General features: G+C 34.9%; 1 protein-coding gene across 7 annotated transcripts in view; it reads left to right on the top strand.

Annotated features, from left to right (window-relative positions):
• The window catches only part of ST7 (suppression of tumorigenicity 7), a 270,032-nt gene that overhangs the window by 114,422 nt on the left and 136,404 nt on the right, over positions 1 to 19,206 (top strand). Inside the window, exon 1 of one of the 7 annotated variants that reach the window (XM_063100968.1) lies at positions 12,655 to 12,697. The exons of the other annotated variants lie outside the window; for them this stretch is intronic. The gene's annotated coding sequence lies outside the window, so the exon portion shown is untranslated. Of the gene's footprint in view, positions 1 to 12,654; positions 12,698 to 19,206 lie in introns of those variants that run through there. 7 annotated transcript variants of the gene reach the window in all.

Below are 19,206 nucleotides of genomic sequence, written 5' to 3'. Positions count from 1 at the left end.
ATTTTATTTTCTCTAATGATTTGAAAGGTAGATTACTTAAAATGTAATGATTTTAAATTGTGGCCAGTTTAAAACTTTTCATAAATAGCTGTATGTCGCTATCTAATATATCTCATTGTACTTACTTACTAGAATAATTCTATTCATTCTTAATATGTCTGAAAGTGACTTTCTCTTGCCCATATCTATGGGGTGATAGCTGACCCAGGATAAAACTAAAACTAGACTTAAAAATTCCTTAGGTAAAGTACTGTTTCTTCTACTACTTTGTTTTTCAAACAGTGCTCTACATTATGTTTTGGATATAATTGGTGCTCTTTCCATATTGTTAATTTGATATGAAAATTTAAAAATTAAGAACTAAGCCTTAGGGAGTCGTAAGAGCTTTGAGGGAGAGCTTCTCCTAGTAAGAAATTATTTGACTGAGTTATGTGCTAACATGTTTATGCTTGATTAGTTGGCTTTAAATACCCAAACACAGTAAATAGTAGCCCAGGTGAAGACCCCTAACATTAACTAGATATTATGATATTTCAGACTCATGCTAAATTACCAGTTTGAATATAGTATAAGGGACTTTTTTATTGGGACTTATTTTTCCTCTTTACAGAATACCCTTCAAAAAAGGTAGTGATGTAGTAGAAAGGGTTAAGGGACCTGCATTTTGTCACTATGTAGTAGATGAACATGGGCCTGTCATATTAACTTCCTGGGACCAACAGTTTGTACTTTAAAGTAAGAGGGTTAAAAGTCAAGATCCTGATCCTTTCCTGTTTTGTTTTTTTTTAAAGTCCTGTTAACGTCTGTAAAGTCTGGCAGCTATAGTAGTTCTGTCTGAGTCAGATATTTTGTAGAACCTCATTTAGGTTTGACTCCTCTGACTTAGGATAAAGACTGGTTTTGTGTGGGGGCCACAGATTCCAGGATTCATATATATTATCATTAGAAAGCAAACTCATTTTTCATAAATTTTTAAAAAATTCTTTATTATATTTGCAAATAGGTGTCAAGAATATCAAGAATATTGACGAACTTGTATGAGTGAATGGTTAGAAACACATCTGCTTTTGCTTTGGGGGAACAGATTGTTCTTCAGCCAGTCAGGCTGTCTGTCTAAATAAGATAGAGGCATCAATAATTTTTTTTTTTTTTTTTTGCACAAGAGCAGTTATTTCCCATAAAGTTTGCACGATGAGATTTAAAATGTTTTATTTCCCAGAAAACAAATATTTGACTTTCTTTAGCTTCATCTGTCTTCAGAAATTAATGATCAATTTGTATAAAAAGCAGTTGATTTGGAAAACTTAAAATATGACCTATTTAATACTAGTTGTTATACATCTTTTCTATTAGTTGTTAATTGAGACCTCTTTTTCATGAAGGCACATTATGCTTCTTTACTTAAACTGCATTTGCTTTGATTTTTCAGTTCATTGCAGTGAAACTGAGCATCATAATTCTTAAGAAGAAGCCAAGTATCAGAAAATGGAAATGCTTAACAACTATACATCCTATTTTCACATCCGTCCTGTGTTTTATGAGAAATTACAATGTAGAAAAGTTTTACTTAACTTTTAAGTTAATAGATTGGCCATATTTATTCCACAGTTGCTATGTGATGGTATCAGAGGAAGAGCAGATATAATTTCCATGTTTGAATTGATTATTATTTAAAAGGAAGAGAGTGTTCAAGTCAAGAAATACGTCTTTGCCTGTCTAACATGCTAGAATGAACACAAATAATGGCAAAATTTTATTCATTTGTGTATGTGTGTATATAATATATGTAGAATTTCTGGCATATACGTGTATATATATATATATATATATATATGAAAATCTAATTTTAGACATATAGATCTAGACTTAATCTGGAGTTAAGAATTATGTCATCACTCAGACACTTTATTTCATAGAAGTGGTGCCTCTGGTCAGAAGTCCTGTGGATCTTACTCTTGATATTAAATCAAATTTTTATACCCCAACTAATTGTTAGTTATATTTTAATGTATTTTTGACCTTGGGCCTTAGGTTTCCACCAATCTTTAGGATTTAAGTGTTAACATTTTGTTTTGAAATTTCACATCCATTTTATTAGTGTAACCAGGCGACACAAGTGCAGAGAGATCTTTTAGTGTGAAGGTCTGGGGATAGCCAAGCAGCCTGGACAGGGAGGATCACTAGACATAGACTTTGGGTGGGGATATAGACACTTGTTTGAAAAAGAGCAATAGCCTGTGGATAATGAAGGTCAAAACAGGCCTAAAAGCTGTGGAATCAGTTGAAGCAGGAAATGCAAAGAAGGCAAGCAGAGTATCAGGTAACTCATGACTGCAAAACCATTTTATAAGGGAAAGGTTTCTAATTATGATGCTTCCCTCTACCTCTTTCATGATTACAGCTGAGTATGGAAAATTCTGGTATATTTGTAGCTTGAATAGATTGTGGGTCTTTTGGTGTGTTCTGAACTAAGTAAAGGCTGAGCATGGAAATAGAATTACAGAGAAGTTGTTATACACAACAACAGTCTCAAGAAATAGGCATGAATAAAGCTTCTTTACCCTGAGAAAAAGTAAAAACAAGTATTAGAAAGCCAAAGCATTTTTTCTGTGTGTAGTGTTTTAATTTATAAATACTTTTCAAAGTTATTTTACAGATATAACACAATTTCAGTCAAAATCATTCTGGAATTTTTTGGGGGAGGGGGAGGGGAACTTCAAAGGATAATCTAATGGAAAAATAAAATAGCATTTCCAAAAAAAGAACAATGATTCTGTTCTCTCTTCTTGGCTGTAGAAGGTCACCTTGCTGTGTATTCACATGGCTGGGTTCGGGAATGGGATTAGAAGAGGGGAAGACAGAGAAAGAGAGAGAGAGAGGAAGCCAGCTCTCTGTTATCTCTTCTTGTAATGGCACTAATCTATCATGAGAGCACCTCCCTTGTGACCTCATTTAATTCTAATTGCCTCCTAGAAGGCCATATCTCCAAATACCATCATATTGGGGTTTAGGGCTTCAACATATGAATTTTGGGGGGATACAATTCAGTCCATAGTAGATGGTACTCTTGCCAACAGGGACCCTATTTTATACTAATTCAACGCCCAAGCAAAGAGCTCCTTCTAGTTGTAGCTCATGTTCTGTCATGGAGATCAATTAGTGTTTTTTGAATAAAGGTGATATAGCTTGTTAATCTTTTGCTCATTGTTATGTGAAATTCAATCACACATTCATAGTAATCTATCAAATTTATTTCAGTGACTTAGCCTTCTGTTAGAATGCTAAGCAACAATAGCAGTTTAGTTCATGTGTTTAATTATTCCTTTTCTAGAACATTTATTTAATATAAGCTGTAATTTTTAGGATGCAAAAAATTTGTGAGGTCTCCTCAAAAGATGTAATTACAATAGTTTTCCATAGATAAATTAAATTAAGGTTCTTGGTAGGAAAAAAGTGAATGTTTATGTTTATCTTCTCTGTATGTCAAATATTGATAGACTTCTATATGAAAGACAAAGGAAGAAATGGTATATCCTGAGCTTGGTTAGCACTCCTTGTGACCAACCCAATCTGTCTATTCTGTGGTAAAATAATAGGTTAATTCTGTCACTTTAGTTAGAATTATCAGTGCCTTAATCCCCCACATAAACGCTCAGATATAGTGGAGCAAAATAAAATGCTGAAAACAAACAAAATGCTGGAAAGCATACTGTGATAGGGGCCTTGTCCTGTGGATATAAAAATATCTCAATCAAAATCAAAGATAACTGGAAATAGAATCTTATGTATTTGCTTTTTTTGTTTATTTGCTTTTGTTTTTATATTTCACTCAGTTTTCTTTTGAAAACCTAAACAGAATTAAATTAGAGAGAGATCTGGGTTATAAGGTTCTGTTTGTAATATGACTGATGATTTTTATGTGAATTATAAAATACAGAACAGTTCCAATTCTTTTTTTGCTTAAAGCTCAGGACAAAGATAAAAAGTTTTCAGAATGATAAATTTTTTGTTTTCATTCATTTTTGTTTTGTTCAATTGACAGGTCATGGAGAAAGATTTTTATATTTCACATTTGTTTAAGATAATTCTATCTGCTGCTTTCTCAGTTTCTTTTCTCTTCCTATAGAAGCATAGTTTACCTGCTTCTTTGAAGAAAGCTGCATTTTAAAAAACACTAAATTGGAAAATACCCGTGATACTATTATTCTCCAGTGTCTCTTTCACCCAGGGGACATAATTTAATGCCAGTGTATAGCATTTATTGCAATTCCCAACAGGTATCATTTATCTTAATCAGCATCAGTGTCCTTGCATAAGATCTGAAGTATAATTGGCCATCCATATCTGTGGGTTCCACCTCCATGGATTCAACTTACTGCAGATTGAAAATACTCAAGGAAAAGAAAAAAAAAAAAAGGACGGTTGTGTCTATATTGAATACATACAGACTTTTTTCGTTGTCATTATTCCCTAAACAATACAATATGACAACTATTTATGTAGCATTTACATTGTATTAGGTATTATAAGTAATCTAGAGATTATTTTAAGTATACGGGAGGATGTGTGTAGGTTATAGGCAAATACGACAGCATTTTATGTCAGGGACTTATGCATCTGTGCATTTTGGTATGGGGGGAGTGTCCTGGATCCAATCCCCTATGGATACGGAGAGACAACTGTACAATAATTTTCAAAACATTAAATCCCTGTTCAGGGAAATAATTACATTTCCTCATATTTCTTCAATAATTCAATTATAGCTATGACAATATAATATAACATTTATTTAAAGGTGTTTTTGGTTTTGCTACCTTTGCTTTTTTTAATATGATATTTTATTAAACAGTAAAGAACATTATTGCTTTTTTCTTTTGAAGATAAAACATTAAAAGTTATGGGACAATGCGCAAGGGAAAGTTTTTTTTTCCTTTTCATTATCCTACTCAACATACTAGTAAATAAACACATATCCTTTTGCTTTTCCTTTAATGTTTTCTTAGAAAAAATTTAAGAAGAAGTGTGTTGTAATTATTATAAAAAGTCAGCAAAAACATTAATGAAATATCAAGGTAATTAAAAAATGACTTCCCTATAGGCTTCTGTCAGGGGCTCCCAGAAAACTCTCAGAAGAGTTTTCTTTCTTCACAACTATTTAATTAACTTCAGAGGGGTCCCAAGTGAACCCTTATTACAAACATACTTCAGAAAAGGTGATGACTCAAATGTCTACAGCGGTGTATTCACTAGGAGCGAAACCAAAATGATGTGGTTTGTAGGTGGAGTTTAGCTATAATTTAGGAATTTCAGCAGAAGTTTAATCATGTAAACCAAATAGTTTTGTCTTGAACTTTGCCAAAATATGTTCTAAAATCAATCCTCATATTATTTGCTTCATAAACCTGTTTTATAGCAAATGTTCACTGCTCTTCTTCAGGGCAGTACATTTCCTGGCCTGGCCTTCTTTAGGGAGAAGCTTTCTCTTACTACCATTTGCTCTCCAAAGGTGGGTCTATGGAAGAGGACCTTCACCTGCAACAAGTTTAAGGATTTCCCAGCAAATTAGTAACATGGAACAGGAGTACATGAACCCCTGTTGTGTTCTCTACAGGCCATGGTATATTGAAAAAGCTTAAATCATGCTCATTAAAACAAAACTAAACACACCTTGACCTTAAAGGGGAAAAAGTAATCAAAATGTGTATTTTGTTTCCTTTCAGATGTATTATCTCTTAAATTGACTAATATCTGTAGAGCACACTGTGTGAAACTCTGCAGTCACTTTCACATATGTTAAGTCAGTTAAGTCTCAGAGTAACCATGTGAGGTAGAGCTTTTATTCTAGTTATACTGATAAGGAACTGAGACTCTGTGAGGAAGCATTTGCCAAGATTCCATAGCTGGCTGGGAATAGAATTAAGAATTTGAGGGCTTTTTGATTCAAGTCCTGGTATGGTATACTTTCTTTTACACCAGTTCACTCTTCCTTTTTTTCCCCCCTCACTCTTCCTTTTGTGTTCCGTCTGGTGCAAGCTACATGTGTAGATAAGAAAAGGAAGGAGTTCAGTCTCAGGTCCTTGTTTTTATTTCAGTGTGTCTCTCAAGGTTGTTAGGATCTCTACTACAGAGTAACCCAAGTCACCATTATCTTTCCCTTGGAACAAAATGGAAATCTTCTGATTGTGTGCTCTTCTCCTACAGCAGCCAGTGATCTTTTTGAAATGTAATTTGAATCATGTCATCCTTCTGCTAAAAAACCGTCAGTGATTTTCCATTGTACTTAGAATAAAATCAAAAATATTTATTTTGGTCTACAAGACTCAGGCATTCTGGCTTCTGCTCATCTTTACCTCACTAGCTCAATACCATCTAACCATAGTTACTGGAATGTCTCAAGCTCTTCCTGCCTCAGGACCTTTGCATTTGCACTTTTCTTTGTCTGCAATTCTTCATGTTATTTCTACCTCTAACTCATCCTTCAGGTTTCAGCTGAAATGTCATTTCCTAAAGAAATACCTTCTCTCACTTCCCAATCCAAAGTCCTCCTGTTTTATTCATGTTCTTTCTCTCTCCTGGCATTTATAATTTGCCTTTATATTCATTTAAATATAATGACATTTAGCAAGCCCTTCCAATGTGCCAATCATCAGCCTTAACCCTGTTTATAGATGAGGAAGTAAAATGCTTTCCCAGGTTACAGCAAGTGATGAACCGGGTTTTAAGCCAAGATTTCCTTCATAAGACTGTAAACTCTGGGTGGGCAGAGACCGTGTCTTTGTGGTTATAATCCCAGAGACTGGCAAATAGCAGGCCCTCAACAAATATGTATTGAACAAATGAACCTACAGCAATGACTTGTTTTTTATAACGGTTTTATTGAAATATAATTAATGTACAGTAAAATCTACCCTTTTAAATGTGCAGTTCAGTGGGTTTTGGTATAATCAGAGTTGTGCCATTATCACTGTCTAATTTTAGAACATTTTCATCACCCCAGAAAGAAACCCTATATCCATTAGCAGTCACTTTCCATTTCCCCCTCCCACCATTCCCTGGAAACCACTAATCTACTTTCTGTCTCTGTGGATTTGCCTGTTCTGGAAATAGCATATAAATTGAATCATACAACATATGGTAGCCTTTTGTGCCTGTGGTTTTTTTTTTTTTTTTTCCATTTAGCATAATGTTTTCAAGGTCCATCTATGTTGTGGCACGTTATCAATGCTCCACTGCTTTCTATTGCTGAATTCTGTTATATGGATACACCACATTTTATTTATCAGTTCATCCGTTGATGGACATTTGGTTTGTTTCTACTTTTTGGCTTTATCAACAATACTTTCATAAACATTTTTGTACAAGTTTTCGCATGCACCTGTATTTTCAGTTCTCATGAGTGTATACCTGGTAGTAGAATTGCTTGGTCATGTGGTAATTGTGTTTTTAACATTTTGGAGAACTACCAAAATTTTTCCTGTGTGGCACAATGACTGAGAAAACCAGAGCTGGATAGTATTTAAAGCAGTAATAACAGATTTTACCTGGGACTATTGCAGTTTTAAAAAGAGACCCCAGATTTGAACTGAGCTCAATTCTGAATGTAATAAGGAAAAGTGGGGATTTATAGCCAAGAAGTGGGAGTGAGCAGTCAATGGACTGAAAATTACTAAGAAGGTAGGATAAACTGACCTAATAGGACTCTTGCTGAAGACTGGCCAGGGAAATCAGATATCACCTGGGAGATAGCTGGAAATGAAGAATTTGATCTTATATTAAAGGTGATCAGAAATCAAAGGTGGAAGATTGTGGCTAAATCAACTTAACTGGATTCTTGATAAAATTGAGCGATGCAGAGATGAACACAGAATTCCAAAAGTCGAGGCCTAGTTGGAAAGAGGATTCTGAGATGCCTGACTAATGTTTAGTCAAGAAGATATTCTTTGTCATACTCAGAACAGACAGTTCTGGTATAACCTTTCCAGTGCCTTTCCTCAGCTATATCAGCAAGGGGTCTTCCTTTACATTCTCTTAAATTTCCTTAAATTCTACACAGTGATATTTCATTTGGCATCTGACAAATATTTGTTTACATGGTGTTGGCTGAGCTGGGATATATCCTATGGAGTATTTTCTTGAAGATGGTAAAGCTACTTTATTTTCTGTTTGATGTTTACGTGTTAGTGTTTTGTTTGTTTTTATACATGTATGGAAAGATTTGGCAAGTCTGATAGTTTAGGTCTGAAAATCTCATGTATGCTGTAAAGAGTAAAAGGCAACATCATATGTTATTGTAGGGTTCATAGTTTAGGACACTGGTCTCATTTAGGTAAATTACTATTCTCACCCTAAATGCACATTTGAGAAATAATGAATTATGTCTTTTTCTTCCTTTTCCTTTTTTACTATATTTTTCTTTTTATAAGGAACATTTTCTTTCTATGCCTTAGGGTGGGGTAGTGTCTCTGATCTAGTATGAAGGTGTTTTTATTACTATTATTTTATCCCCCTTATGGAAGCATAGTTAGTATAGGTTGTTTACAAATTAACCAGCAACAGCTAAGAATGATTTTAACTTTCTCACCAACTCTTTTCATCCCGTATTTTTCTACTTTGCTACCACCCATGTGTAATATGTCACATATCTTCAATTAATACAAATTCAAATTTATTTTGAGAATTTAGCAGGGCTCCTGCTATTAATTAGCTGTCTTGGGTAGTTTGGGAGTCCAGAGTTGTTACTCGATTAGAAAAATGAAGACCTTCTCTGAGTTACTAAAGCAGAGCTTCCTAAATTTCACCAAGGTTGACTGCAGCCTGTTCTGTGCAGTGAGCAACTAACATGTGCCAGCTCCCATTGTATGTTCTTTTATCAGAGGAAGTGGATTCTAATGATTATAATTGCTTAGGTTACATTAATATTCATGGCACATGAGTCTTCTATGGCACTCATTCTTTGTATATTTAACTATGTGCCATTTTGCCTTTCATTTTCACATGGGGAACCATGATTTTAGAGAGTGTGAAACAGAGAGCAGCTGGGGAAAGAATGAATACCCAGAACCGAGTGCCAGAATTAACATACTGATGCAGATATTCTGAGGAGGGATCTTTTGAGGCAGGTTAAAAGGAAACACAAAGTGGAACCAAAGCAGACCTTGCACTGGCACGTGATACTAGTCAAGGAGGTGCTTGGCTTCACTCTGCTGCATTTTGTACTCAGATTGCCAGCTGCTTCAAGCCAGCTGCTAAGCACAGCTAAAATGAAGGAAAGAATATTATCACTGTGTATTTTATATTTGAAAATCTTCTGGTAATTTCTAAAGCTTAGATATTGATAGTAGTCTGTGGGTGAAAGTTAAAAACTTAGAGATCTAAAAGAAAAATCTCTTTCCTCCTTTTGCAGAATTATTTTTAAAAGATTGTGCCTTCCCTTTTTGGACAATTTTCAGAAGATGGGAAAAACATTTTTCACTCTTTATTAATATGACTAGATATTATTGAATTTTAATAATAAGTACATTACAAAAATGAATTTAGATGAACATACAGTATAACTATTTTGAGTTTTGCAGACATAAAATTTGCAGAAAGAGAACATAATTGCTGGAATTTAAATGCCATCCTATAATGGACATTCAGAATAGGAGCTTGATACGTAATTCAGCCCTTCTCCCCTGCTACCAGTTCTCCTGTTTCATCCTAAATTTGATTCCTAGCAACAGACAATATCACTTCTTTTTGTGTTCTTTTTGGTTGATCATCATTACTGGAAGACTCCCCTAACTTTTTTCTTCTGTGGAGCTTTGTATGCTCATGGAGAGACAACAGGTACTTAGGAGCTCTGGTAAATGACATGAACCCGTGAGTGCATATGGAAGCATAGTTTGGTTCATGGGTTAACAGGGTGCCCCAGGTCCTGCTGTAGATTTTAGGCTCTTACCCCTCATTTCAGTGCTTCTCATGCTTCCCTGTCAGAAGCCCTAGAGACAAATAGGGGAATGGATGCCCTAGGCAGCTGGTGCCACAGGCCAAAGTAACACACTGCTGAGACACAATCCCTTGGAAGTCCTTTTGAATTAGGTTAATTTTGCATCCTACCCTGCAACATATCTAGATTATTGTAATATAGAAATATTTAATTTCTAATCATCAAGTAAAGTTGATGCTCTAGGAAGGCATGGCATGTTCAAATTGGGGCTTCCTGATGTTAATGTGTTTAATGGTTTGGAGAATCACAGACTTTGGGGAAAATTCTTGTATTCCTCTCTTTGAAATGGACCTAATAGACACCAAGTACTTTTCGAGCATATGGTGATAGAATATGGATAATTAGCAGCTTGTTTCAGCTTTCTATTCTTAGTCCTGTGAAGAGGCCAGACTGAAAGTCCAGTAGTCCGAGTTCAAGATGTCACTATTAACTTGTGACATTGGGCAAGTTACTTAACATCTTTAGGCCCATTTTCTCATCTGTAACATGAGGGGATGAACTATAAGAAATAAAGTAGCACTTTCCAAAATGTGTTTTGTGAATTATTACTTGTAAAAGATATTCTAAGTATGGTTGCCAGGGGCTGGGAGGAGGAGGAGATAGGGAGTTGTGGTTTAATGGGTATAGAGATTTGGTTTTGCAAAATGAGAAAGTTCTGGAGATTGGTTGCATAACAATGTGAAAATATTTAACACTACTAAACTGTACACTTAAAAATGATTAAGATAGTAAATTTTATGCTATGTTCATTTTATGTGTATTTTTCCACAATTAAAAAAAAAAGATATTCTGAAGGCTCTACCTTTAAATAAGCATAAATTTTGTATTACACCCCCTTCATGGAAAGTTACAGTGCATTCAGTGCATTCAGCATATCCAAATTTCTGAGATGTTCTGCACTAAAAAAATCTTTTAAACTTTAACTTAGAATTTCTCAAGTTATGCCAACATCTCTTAATATTCCATGGAACTAACATTTGAAGGAGCCCCATTCGGGAAGAGGTGATCTGAGGTCTTTTCCAGCTCAAACATGTTGTTATTCTTCAAAGACACCATTTGATAATATGGGCTATGCCGAAGTTAGACCTAGATAGCCCAACTGATAAAGATCAAGTCAAAGGCTTCCCAACCTTTTCCACATCATGGCACATATAGAAAGTAATTATATTTGTATCACTCACTGGGGTAAACAGATAAAGTGACTCAGGGCTGGTGACCTAATCAGCACACCATTTGGGTAGAGATCAAGAAATCAGATGTTTAAAAAGTTATCATTGAGGAAACTGCATGAAATGTCTTTTTGTTGTGATGTCATCAGTTAGCATATTTGGCCAGTGAGAGAGGCATTAGAGGCAGATGTACTAAACTCTGTGCTATGTGCTTTTCCTTGGCAACAATTTATTTTCCACTTTGAGTAAATCAGAAATCTCCTGAGTGTCTGACTGTGGTCATTACTGGTCATTAGACCTAAGTGGGAATCCCTAGTGGTATGAGAGTGAGGGATAAGAGGTTTCCAGGAGAATAATACTCTCCTACAGTTTATTTAATACACTAAAATGATTAAATCAACAGCCTCCTATTTTTAAAGTGAGAGCATATGTACTAATGTCATAAACAGAATACTCATTTAATGGGGGAAATTTTTTTTGACTTCACATTTCCTAGAGAAATAATTATTTGGTGCAGTGATATGAATTGATTGTGGGGAGAAAAGCATATTCGTATTAGTACATTCTTAAAGAAATGTGGTTTAGATCAGGAAGATCAACACTTTTCACACTTAGGGCCTCCTTCTGAAGTCTCCCTCTGCCCCTACCCTCCACCCTGCTCCCTTCAGTTGGTGTCATTCTGTATTGTCATACCTGCTAAATAGCTTACTTAAAGATTCTAGACTGAGGGAAAAGAACAAGAGAATAGAATAGATTTGAAAATGCTCTGCATTATTGTTCAGTTGGTATTTTTATTTAGCTCACCTAGAAACTAAGATAAGTAGTCACGATCTGCTTAGTAATAGATATTTTGATTTCAGAAATGCCAGGTCCTCTCCAGATTATCTTTTGTACTTACTGCCATTTTCCCATTAAAACAACTCTTATTTTTTTCCTTCATTTACTCTTTACTGTTTTCACTAAGAATCCTATTGGAGAGAAGTCAAGTTTTAAAACTAAGTATAAAACTGCCTCCTTGCTTAGTGGCAGGGATCCGCTGAGAAATCTCATTGACAACCTATTCTGAGCTTTTGAGCCAGAAGTTTAATTGCCACCTGTTGAGCAAGTTGTTTGATTTGTCACTTCTTGGGATCTGGCCAGGCAGAACTAATTTCTTCTAGCTGAGCAAGGCTGGTGAGAAGGAGCCAGAATTAGGAAAGAGATGCAGCCACTTCAGCTGGTCCAGCTTCAGGTATGGAAGGAGGAAGTTAAGTGTGTCAGATCAAGTCTAGAGTCCAGAGTTGTGCACAGTCATGAGGGGCAGTAAGGGCACATGGTAAACCATCGCAAGAGGGAGTTTGACACAAAGAAATGGGGAGCATAGTAACAGACAGTTATAGGCTTGCAGTTATCAGGAGTCCAGGCAAGCTGTGCTGGCACCCACCAGGGAGCGTTGAGGCTGAGCTTCAGTCTTTGAAGAACAGGACTGAAAGGCGTGGGATATTAAGCAGGTTACTGGAATGAGACCTGGAAAAAATGCAGGAGAAACCCGGTTAAGTGGGTAAGTCACTTAACTTCTCTGTTTAATTCTTCTTTGCTTGTTTCCCCATCTGTAAAATGGGGACAGTAGAAATACTTGACCTCATAGGGTAGTTATGATAATTAAATGAGTTAATATTTGTAAAATATGTGGAAGAGTGCCTGGCCCATAGTTAGCTCTGTACAAATGTTTGTAAAGCAAATAAACAAAACACATACTTTCTCAGCTTCCAGGAATCAGTCAGGAACTAACTTCAGACTTTCCTTTCCTGTGGATACTATTCTCTTAGGACATTAAGATTTTTAAAAAGGTATTGTATCAAGCACTGTGGAAAAAACAGAGTTAAAATTCTTGTCAGCAGATCATTGGATTGGAGTTTTTGCCTTAATCTTCCTGAAATTAAGAAAAAAAAATCACGCTAGTTACTTTGAACTGGCTGTTCTATATATCTGTACTCTAGTGATATGTAGTAAGTAGATATTGCTATATGATTTCCTATATACAATTAACCTAGTATCTAGTTTAGATGGCTGGTCTTTTTTCCCTCATAGATAGTGCTTTGACAGTTAGGAAACGTAAAGCACACCAAAATTGTTTATGGCTTCTCCTCCTCCACCCCCCAAACATACCATGAGCTAGTTTGTCAGAAGATAATGTATTTTACACATATCTGTGAAAGTCCAGGCCTGACTGATACATGGAAAAGTCATTAGATGCACTGTGACTTCAAATAACGAGGCAAAGTAGTAGGCGTTTGTTTTAATAAGATTTTGAGAGATTAAACCTCCTAACTCTCTGTATTCCTGTCAGGTAAAGTTAGGAAACCAGCACTAGACAAAATAAACAATGATATTCTCGTTAGAGCCCCTGCAAAATTAGATTTGTTTGGCCTTTCCTAAGATGTTGAGTTATAGTTAGCTGACATATTTGCTTGCCGGTAAATAGTGATCCTATGGTGAATAATGCTGTCTGTGCATTTGTACTCATTTTGGTACAGATGTACAATCTCATAGAATGATTTCAAATTAATTAACATTGCAGTTGAACTATGAGGTAATATCACAATTCAGGTTATTGGGTGAATTTAGTAATTTTGATTACAGTTAGTTCATTCTCTCTAGTTTGATTCCAAGGAATTAAACATTTAAAAATTATCTCTTGATGATGAAGGTGATACCAGTAGTAGGCTAATATAGTGAGAATAATTCACCATTCAAGTACTAATCAGGGCCAACTCTGCTTAGCTTCCAAGGTCAGCCATGATTGGGCACTTCAGAGTGGTATGGCTGTAGACTGGTGAGAATAATTCTTATTCCTTCCGAAGAATTTTTATGAGGAATGAAGATGAAAATGATTACTCCATACATGTTGTAAATCTATTAAACTATGTCCTATTCATAAAAAATTATACTAATGACTATTATCCTTCATGTTGCTTAAGTATATAAGCAGCCATAATTCAAAGTTAATAATTTAAAAATTTTTGAATGTACATTATATGCCCATTGAACTCATCATGGTGACAATTTTTACTTTGTTCCATGGCAGAAGTCGTACCTACAGAAATAGAGGGGTTGAGAATGGAGGTGATGGATGAGAATAAATAATGGATGAACTAGATAATGTAGGGCTACATGTTTCTTTGCTCCCTAATTAAGATATTTAGGTTAATTGAAGACTAATAAGTTTAGCATCTCAGTGCAGCCCATTGTTTCCCCTGCAGTTCACTCCCTTGGATGTCAGAAAGAAGGGAAGAAAAGATGTGTTTCTGTGGTCTCCTCCACTTTGTACTTTCTCCTGTTGGGCTGAGGCTGAAGCCAGTACAAAAAGAGAGGGTTGGAGAAGAACCCTCATCCTCTCATCTCCCTGCTCTTAGAATTTACTAGAGCAGTTGCTACATAAATTGCAGAGGATTTGTATAAGTAAACAATTCCTGCCAATCTTCCTTAGAAATAATGAATTTCAGAAGATCCCATTTTAAAAATAGAGTATAAAACAAAGATATAGAAAATATTTTGATAAATCTGAGGTATAACTGAAAGTAGATTTATTTCCAGATTATCAATTTAGGATTTAGCTAATCAGATATGTGTGTATATACTAATTCACAATTTAGCTAATACAATATTTGTGCATGTGCAGATACACAAAACTCCTTTAGTATAAGTATTTCTAATTGGGAATTCTGAGTGGCTTATAAATATTGCCTCATTATTTTCTATAACATTCCTTAGGGAAAGGTGGAAGTAGGAAATATACATCTGTGGTTAGGTATGGCTAGTATGTAAATTTATTCAAGATCCTAAAGGACTGTCCTTGAACCAGAGAAGGAGTCACATTTAGGAATTCAACAATCCTGCTTTTTTACTGCTGTAGACATTGTGCTTAATGGGTATTATAATGTAAGCCATAATAGCTCTAGATGAGATTTTCATGAAGTTTAACAATTTAGAATGGATAATATGTAGTAGTAGTAATAATGATTGTTATTATAAGAGGCAACATGAAGGTTTACCTCATTTTAAGCAGACCTAAAAAAAAAAGGCATGTTATACACTTATGGATTTTTGCCAGTGTAATCAATTAAAAGAATTTGAGTTCTCTTGTGAAAGAGATATTGATTTCTAAGAACTCTTTATTTATTAGAGTGATAGTAGGTGCAAAAGTTTGTGATACAAGTTACAAAAGTTTATGGGTTTTTAGCTTAGACCTTGTGCTAGTTTTGTCATTAAAAATTTGTCATTGTCTGAGAGCTGAATTGTCTTACAGTTCAAATCCTTCAATTTATAGATAAGAAAAATTGACCCAGAGACATTAAGTTTTGGCCCATGAGAGAGAAAATCTGATCCCAGTATCTTTTCCAGGGAACAGTGTTGCAAGTGGGTAGAAGGGATTGGAAGACAGAGGGAAGAACTTTTAGTTACAGCTATGTTCAGGTAATAGTTTTATACAACATTGATACAGAATTCAGAACATAGTGTGTAGCTCTTTAAGGTTGAGAAGGTACAACTGGACATTTCAACAATTTAACAGTAGAATAGAAAAACTATAGGAACTATAATCATGTTTTTACAACCTTAGTTTCAGGGGTATTGCCAATTAGATGTGTTAACTAATCTAGCCATCTGGTGATACAAATTAATTGCACTTATTGAGTTTAATATAAGCATTGTGAATTATGTTACTTAAGTTACTTTTATTCTTCCTGATGGAATTATTATGCTATTATCAACTTTCTACCACGCAGTAACTTAGCTTATTTAAATAACACTGCTTAAAGCTCAGGGTGAGGCATAGAAATTCGCATCCAGCTGGAAAGAGCTGAATACCAACTACATGGTAGCAGGATAGATGCTCTGCATCAGGGTCATCTACTATTATAAAGCTTGAAAAGGAATAGAACAAGAGAGTCATGGTTGTATGGATGTCTTTATGGGTGATAAAGTTTGAATTAGCATATGCAGTGTATTCCAAGACAATTAATGTCCCCTCTGTTAGTTAATTGGTTGGGGTGAATTTTCTCTTATGTTTCATTTGCCTTATAATTAGCTGTAGCTCAACAATTAAGTCCTCACAGCAGCCTACACTGGACACTGAAGGATGGTGGTAGTACTTGGGTGGGTGACACTGCTCAGTGCATTCTGTGCATACTAAATGAGTTTCTGGTTTTCTAAGTGGCTTTCCTTGATTAGCTTGGGAACAGTCTTCGGTTCTTGAATAAATCTGTGTGTTGTCCATATGTAGTCATAAATGCACTCAAACAATTTCATGTAAGATTTTGTGGTTGTAGTATTGTAAACATTAATTGTTTAGTGTTCATGCACCATCTTTCTAAAACTAGAATTCAGATGCATGTATAATGTTTAGTTCTCCTAGAAAACCTTCTTAAGATAGGAGGGTTTTATTGTTGGTTGCTCTTATTTGGTCAACTTATTCTTAAGTATCTTTTTTTAAATGAAAATAAATTGAAATATTCTTTTAAAAATTTCTCTAAATTCCTGCTTTAGAAAATGACTTATTCATTGAAGTAAAAAACAACATGTATTAGTTGTTTTAATGTATGTATATGCTTTCATCTATTACAAGAATAATACATGCGTGTGTAAGAAATTTAAGACTACTGAGAATGTAAAAACTATCAAATGAAAGTTTCATGTAATCCTGTCCTCCAAAGATAACTACATAATGGTTTTTAGTTTTATGTCATGCTTTGAAAACCTTTTCTCCCCCTGATTAAAAAACACCACCATCACATATAAAAACTTTCAAGTCTATATTGAAGCAAAAATAAAATAAAATAAAATAAAAAATCGATCACGGGCCGAGCCCGTGGCGCACTCGGGAGAGTGCGGCGTTGGGAGCGCGGCGACGCTCCCGCCGCGGGTTCGGATCCTATGTAGGAATGGCCAGCGCGCTCACTGGCTGAGTGCTGGTCACGAAAAAGACAAAAAAAAAAAAAAAAAAAAAATCGATCGCAATTCCACCACTCAGAGGTGAGTACTATTGGAACATTTGTTAGATTTATATCCTTTCACTCTTCTTTCTGTGCTATATATGTTGCAGAAAGCTAATGTTTTACATATATGTTGTATATGTTGCTATATATGTACACAGAAAGCTAATGTGTAATCTATGTATTTTTTACAAAAGGTGTCAGCCTACCTATGCAGTTATGTAATCTGCTGGTAAACTAAAATAGTGCTCATTTTCCCATGTCATTTATAGCTTGATTTGTAATGAGTACACACTATACTGTCAAATAGATATGTAATATTTAATCATTTTTCTTTTTGGATATTTTCTGAATATCCTTGAAGATAAATATTTGCACATATCCATTATTATCTCCTTAGGATAAAGTTTTAGATGTGTAATGATTTTAAAAGAATAACAAAAATGTGCTCAATTCACATATACAAACTTGTGGGATTGACAAGTGGAGGAGCAAGATCCCACAAGGCTTTTAGAATGACTTCAGCAAGTGAATTTGGAGATTCCAAATTTCAGTCTTCTAATTTAAACAGATAATTTTCTAGCCTTAAACATTCTGGGTTTAGGTATTCAAATACTATAGTTGAATATATAATCACCACAATTGGTACAGGAGAAGCCTATTGTGCATGTTTTAACACACCCTTGTTTATGTCATTGAGTTTTATATCCACTGACAGTTTGGAACTATGTATATCATACACAAACCCAATTCCAAAGTGAAAAATGTAGTCAAACACAGGTTCTATAGGATACTCAGTGACAAGTGTAACTAGATCTTCTTGGAGAGACAGGAAATGATGTCTTTCCAGATTACTCTAACTTTCTTGTTTTTAGCAGACCTCACTCTAGAAGGAGAAAATAAATTATGGTAGTTATCTTCTTTCAGAAAAAGAGCAAAAATTACAACTCGAAAAATGTAAAAGGATATTACCTCATATGTTAAGGCAATAATTATATAACTATAATAAAATTACAACTTTATAAATGTAGTAACTGTAATAGCTATTGTTTACTGTGTCAACAGCCCTAGGAGCTCCTTGCCATTCTTATTAATCTTCATTAAGGCCAGGATAATAATATATTTATGGCAGGTCTGATTCGATTTTAAATGCTCCTCAAATTATTCATCTTTTTGACATTTGGGATCCCAGAAATATTTGGACATCTCAATAATTTATTAAACTTTTTTAGTGCATTAATCATTTTCTTTAGACTGCAGCATTTTTATAGAAATTATTTTAAGTGGTATTTGGTACAACCTGTAGCAGAAGTTTTAATCATTTCATTCATTTGCTTACTGACATAGCTTATCCGAGACAGAAGAACTTTTACAATTTAAATGACCCCCTCAGTACTTGGTTTCAAATAGTTTTTGTTTAGCTTGATTTTACTTTTAATGAATTTATGGCTTGCCAGAATGAAACAAGGAATTCAAATATAATAGGAATGACTACGCAGTAATATGACTATAAAGTAATGAGTTTAATTTCTCTGTAGCTATTATAATGCAAGGAATTGGTATTCTCTAAAATGATACTTGTAAAGATATAAATAAAATTTTTATTGAAATATTTTCAGACTTGATATATCAGGGTTCCATTAGAGAAACAGAAGCCGTAGGATAGACATAGATACAGATATATATGGAGAGAAATGGAGATGCAAGGAGGTGATTTATACAATTGTCAGGGCTGGCTAGGCAGATGAAATGGGTAGGACAGGCCATCAGGAAGGCCAGGCTGCAACTCTTAGGCAGAAGCTGAAGCTGCTGTCCACAGGCGGAATTTCTTCTTTGTCAGGGAAGCCTCATGTCTGTTATTAAGGCCTGTCAATTGATTGAATCAGGCCCACCTAGATTATCTAGGATAATCTTCTTCACTTTTGCCTATTGTGCGTGTTAAAGTCAACTGATTGTGTACTTTAATTACTTCTACAAAATACCTTCACAGCAATACTTAGTGTTTGATTAAATAGTTGGGGACTGTAGACTAAACATGTTGACACACAAAACTTAACCATCACACTTGATATCTGAA

This window comes from Cynocephalus volans, chromosome 6 (genome assembly GCF_027409185.1).
Source record: "Cynocephalus volans isolate mCynVol1 chromosome 6, mCynVol1.pri, whole genome shotgun sequence".
NCBI classification, from domain to species: domain Eukaryota; kingdom Metazoa; phylum Chordata; class Mammalia; order Dermoptera; family Cynocephalidae; genus Cynocephalus; species Cynocephalus volans.
This window is presented reverse-complemented; position numbering and strand designations above follow the sequence as displayed.